The sequence below is a fragment of the Ascaphus truei genome, chromosome 21, assembly GCF_040206685.1.
Source record: "Ascaphus truei isolate aAscTru1 chromosome 21, aAscTru1.hap1, whole genome shotgun sequence".
In the NCBI taxonomy this organism is placed as follows: Eukaryota; Metazoa; Chordata; class Amphibia; order Anura; family Ascaphidae; genus Ascaphus; species Ascaphus truei.
The window spans coordinates 3,799,017-3,805,191 of NC_134503.1; positions in this window are offsets into that span (position 1 = coordinate 3,799,017).

The window sequence follows — 6,175 nt, forward strand, 5'->3', positions numbered from 1 at the left end:
GCAGGCCTTCCATCAGAATCACACATACAACCACCCTAATGTGTGCAAGGCATGAGTGCAGGAGAAAGGGGCAGCTGAGAGTTTCAGGTAGGCATGGGGGGTGGTACAGTTCGAGGTTTACAATAGATTTTTTATGATTAAAGCTGCAGTTGAGTCTTTTTTTTTTTTAATTTATTTTTTTACTTCAATAGTTTTATGTGTGCAATCTCTAATTACCTAAAGAACTGTATAGCTGCCGGTCAATTCGTTCTCCATGTATTGATAGGTCGAAATTTGGTGACATAATTAGTGAAGAGATCTGTTTATATTCTGCTTGTCTGTCAGTGGAAGCTCATGAATATTCATGAGCACTCCTGCACTGACATGTGCTAGAGGGAGGGCAGGGCTGACAAGGGGTGTGCCAGGGCTTGTGACAGGACATGAAGGGGCAGCGCCTTAGCAAATGGCTGTTAAAATAGAATACAAGAAAATTGGTCTTTCAAAGTTGTTTTTTTAAAAACAGAAAATGCTAAAAGTATTTTTTCTTACTACAGAACTGATTTATTAAAAAAAAAACACACATGCAGGATATTGACTGAACTGCAGCTTTAAATGGACTCAAATTTGTAAGAGCGCATGGCTGTTCACTTGAAAAAGAGACCTGCGAGGTTTCAAACGTGTTGCACACTCTAATTTCACCTACTATGAAGAACTCTCACGTTGATACATTAAGAATGATCACAACCTGCCATCATTATTCGCTTGTCCGCAATCCAGTTGAACAAGAATAGAATTCAGTACACAGTATATGTCGTCAATAGAGATGAAGAGCCCTTCAAAAACGCTGATTATTATCTATCAGGCACGGCAAAACTTTGGTGTAGATTCGTACAACGGGGGGGGGGGGGGGGGAGGTGCTGGCCATCTCCAGTCCTCAAGGGCCACCAACAGGTCAGGTCTTCAGTATATCCCTGCTTCAGCACAGGTGTCAGTCTGAAGCAGGGATACAACAAAAGACAGGGGCGCCCAATGCTACATCCAATTGACAAAACATGGTAATAAGTATAAGTTTAAATGCTTAAGTATTTAAACTTTATACTTATTACCATATATGTTTTGTCAATTGGATGTAGCATTGGGCGCCCCTGTCTTTTGTTGTATACATTTGCCACGCTCAGTAGCTCTCTTTTGACATAAATATATATTCATGATGTGGTGGGTGTAAGAGTTTGAGCTGGCTGGGAATGTGTGCTGAAGCAGGGATATCCTGAAAACCTGACCTGTTGGTGGCCCTTGAGGAGTGGAGAACACAATTCCTCACCCTCTGTTCCTCCACAAGGTAATAATGTATTGCACTGAAAGGGTTACAGCAGCAGCCAGGGGGGGAATCGATCCCAGTTAGGGTTACACGTTGACGTCTGGATTATTTTGGTAACGACCCCATTGAACTTCCATGTCACAGTCACGTCACCGAGACGGTGCATTGACGTTACCGGCTGTCCCCACACATGCCTCTGAGTGGTGACAAGCGGTTATCCGATTACCACAGCAAGGCGCCGCCTGTTCCGTCTCTCCGCGTGAGAGAACGGGGTGAAGCGCGGAGGTGAGGGGGGGCATTCCCTTCCCCCCCGGGGCGCGGAGATCCAGCTACTGCCCGCCAACAGGGGCAAGAGCGGGGACATCTGCCCAGAGCGTTGAGGCAGAGGGGGGCGAGCCCCAGTATTCCGATCCCAGAAGTCAGGCCCAACATTGGGTATCGGCTGCTTGGCTGCCAGGACGGACCGCACCCCTCCTCGTACCAAACACGTTTTAGGTCAACGCAGATTGTGGAGATAAATAAAATATGTATATATTTATATAAATGTTGAGTTTTGAAGACAGATAGCACTTTTTGGGACCTTATACATATCCCAGGCTCACAAGGAAATGATCATTTACAAAAGGGGTTTATGTTGTTTGAACATTTAATGAAATGTGCTAACCTCATGCCCGCCATTTCTTTCCGATCCCATCTCAGGTCGTCCTCAATGACCCCCGTATGCTCGAAAATAAGTTGGGCACGTCCCACACCTTCCCCTGTCATGGAACAGGTTTGAGAGGGACATGGGATTATGTGTTTGTGTATAAAGAAATATATTTATTTTAAGTTATACCCCCACCTTGTACTGCACTGTGGAATATGCTATCACCATAGAAATAAAAATATTATTACATTATAATAAAATATATATATATATATTTTTTTTTTTAAATCAACTCAGAAATATGTCTGTGTATATTTATAAGGGTCCCTCAATTTACCTGGTATGGTAATAATAAACGTTTTTTATTATTATTTGCAACCCTCCTATGCTAGTTTTAGATATCATATCTCCATTGGGGATTATGAGAACTGTTATACTTGCTTTGGCTACCACTCATACATATATAATCAACCAATTTAACAACAAACAATGGAAGTGGTCAGCTCAGGATCGTTATGGGAGATTTCAATGCAAAGACCGGCGCCCAGCAGAAAGACTGGCGCGTCACAAGGTAAGTATGGTTACAATTACAGGAATGAACGTGGGGACAGATTGTGCAGAATGGGAAAACTTCTACATCAGGAATTTATTTATCAAGGAGAATCAAAAAAGAAAAAATGGACATGGAATACATGATGAAATAGATCATATCTTGGCTAACGAGAAACACGCGACTGAAGACTTAGCAGTCCCTCCCCGTTTGGACACAGGGAGGGATCAGCGCTTGGTTCGCTACAGATTAAATCTGAATGTGAAGTTGGAAAGAAGAAAACTAATTAAAAAGAAAAACAACAAAAACAATCAACATCAAGAATAACAGCAGAGAATTTAAACGAACGGAAGAAACGCTTCAGCGCGCTCACAACGCACGGGGAAACTAACACGCAACCGAAGAATTTAGGAAGATTTGAGTTGAACTCGTAGAAGAAAAAAAAATGGAGCAATCGTCAAAAAAGAAACAGTATAAAAAAAAATGAGAACGAGACAAATCAGTTACTTAGGAAACAAGAAATGCAGCAATATAACAACTACGTGTTCTTACATCTTCCGTTATACGGCGAAAGGCTCGAAAACAACAAAACTTAAAGACAACGACCAGGCAACATGGAACCAAATGATTACAATCAAACCAACACAGGACTGCGCTTACCGTAAAGGGAGAAGAGGTCTTCTACATGGATTGTGCCCGGACACAGGTCACACGGGGTGTAATCCAGCAGAGCGAGGACAAGAAGAAACCACCAATGATGTCCCAGGCGTCATTTCAGTGGCAAAGGCAATAATATCCATGAGAATTGGGGAGGCTCCCGGGGGAGATGGAATCACAACTGAAATCTGGAACGATGCGGGGGAGTGGAGAAATCCCTTACACAACTCGTTACACGCGGCTAGACGAACAGGACAATTACAGAACAATGGACACACAAAGTAAGTTATGGAGAGTAAGCAAAGTGACAAACTCTCCACCGTACAGCAAATAAAAATCCCACTTGTGACATTCACGTCTTAGACGGGTCCACAAAACGGCCATCCCCATTCTCAGCATGCAACGCCTCCACTGCCGCCAAGGATTCTGGGTAATGACATGCAAACAATGGAGTAATAACATAGTTATCCCCATCCATAAAAAAACACGAGACAAAGACCTCAAGAACTACAGACCCATCAGCCTACTTCCAATTACCAGGGTTTTTACGAGGATATTCAGCTACAACAGACGCCGGACTTTGCCCAGCCTGGAGAACAAGCCGAATATCGCAGTGGGTGCAACACAATGGGCCACATCCAAGTCGTACAAGAAATGGTTTCCCAAAGTAATGAACACGATCTACCACTCAACTTAGGATCTGCAGATTATGAAGTGTAGAAAAAAAAAAAGGGTGGTGATAGGGAGTGATCAACTACAAACCATACTAATTTACAAATACTATAATCGATAATTATTTTGAGTGGGTGCAAACTGTGAACTGAAAGTGAATCAGTGAAGTGGTGAGCTCACCAGATAGTGTGTTCAAAGGTAAATTCACTTAAATGCACACCACCAATAATTAAAATGTAACTTTCAGTAGTGTTACTTACACATATATTACCGATTGTGAGTGTAACAGTAATTAAAACATCAAGATAGCAAGATAGCAATAATGAGACGAAATACCAGTAACCCCCACTAAATAAACACTCAGATACAGTATAATAGCGATCAGGTGGTAGGGAGTTAGAGGTTAAATTCAGCGCTGATGGAAATAACCAAAGAACAGAGACGAAGCTCAGTAATGCTGCTAGTAATACTGATGATCAAAAGACCTCAATTAATACTACTTAGAGTCTAATAAGGTGCAACTGATATTGCATTATACCATGAACAACTCTTTGTCCCCCAAGGGGGGGCAGGGATATAACAGGAGCAGTGGTGATTTACATATAAACGTGTCCCTAAATGGCAGCCCCCACCCACCACTAGTAAATTAAGTTTAGCAGCACATAACCATAAAGGATGACAAATGTGAAGTTTTAATCCAGGCTCACAAATAAGGCTGTAATTACTGGGGCACGCAGTGATGTTATCAGCCTCCGCTATAGAGCTGTTTAGTTTGGAGTTACGAATCTTCAGCTGATCAGAACATTTAGATTGTTTTCATTATAACATACTAATTAGATATTAATGACAGGACGTAGATTACGTTTACTTAGTGCTACCTTATGATGGGTTCTATGGTCAATTTATACTAGAGTCCATGCTGAATTACAGCCTTATTTGGGGGAACCGCTCACGTGACGCGCTTGCGAGCAGCAAAATCAATTTTGCTTGCTCGGCAAGCGGCTGAGCGCCGAGCAGGCGCACCCGCCCGCTCACGCAGGAAACATGCATTGTCGCAATGTGTCCAGCGTGAGCGCGCGCGCCCGCTCAGCGCCACCCTGGACGAGGCCTTAGTGACAGATGCCTCGCGTGCTCCCCCAGCATTTTATTTCAATGTTGTGAGGAAGAACGCGGGGCTCTGTAGAGCGCCTAGTCCCCCAGTTTGCTCATCCCTACCCTAATGTATCCACAGAGCACTAATCCACAGAGCTTACACTCTGATACAGGGGTGCACAAACCTTGAAGTCTGCGCACCTCTGCCTGATCTCCCCCCCTGCTCACGCGCCCCCCTCCCCGCCTCACGTGACGGGTTGCCATGGAGACTGTCACTGGAAGCCAAGGTAAATACATTTAAAGAAGCCTCGCGCAGTCCCCCATCATATAATTGAAATGCATTCGGGTAAGCGCAGGGCCTCTAAACGCGCCCCCCTCCAATGTATAGTGACATACACAAAAAATAGGAACTTTCTTACCTGGTGCTGTGTAGGAGCCGGCTCAGGATACGTATGAATACTCGAGGGCAGCTAAAAAAAAGGGGGAGGGAGGGGATAAGGGGGGGGGGGCGAGGGAGGGGATAAGGGGGGGGGGGCAACGGAGGGGATAAGGGGGGGGGCAACAGAGGGGGTAACAAAGGGCATAAAGTGGAGGGGCAGGAGAGGGGGTAGTAAGGTGGAGGGGCAGAAGAGGGGGAGAGGGTAGCAGAGAGGGGGTAAGTGGGATGGGCAGCATTGGGGGAGGGGGTAAGGGGGAGGAGCAGCAGGGGGGAAGAGGGTAGCCGAGAGGGAGTAAGGGGGAGGGGAAGAAGAGGGGGTAAGAGGGAGGGGCAGCATAGGGGAAAGGGGTAGCAGCGAGGGAGTAAGGGGGAGGGGAAGCAGAGGGCCTTTTCTTCTCACCGCCGCTCCCCATGGCGCGCTCAGGTGAAAGTTGGATCCCGGCGCCGACAGGAGGGAGCATGGGGCCCCTGAAGGCAGCCACCTTGCCCTAAAGCCAGCCCAAATAAGATCTAGATTAAAAAAACAAAAAAAACATCACACAGCATATGATGAGAAATAATTATCTGGCCGAGATCAGCCCAGGTAGAGGGAGCCATGCATCACTTGAGCCTGCAGGTGGCAGCAGTGAGCTCAATGTCCCATAAGGGACAAGATGGGGAACAACTTAAAATAACGTCCCCCAACTGAGGGGAATTCAGGACTTGCACCAAACACTGCAAAGAAAATGTTTGCATGCTGAGAATGAAGCTCAACCTCTTCTGCCATGCATTGCTAACCAAATATAACGTAACAGGTTAATATGTTCAGAGAAAGCCGGGATT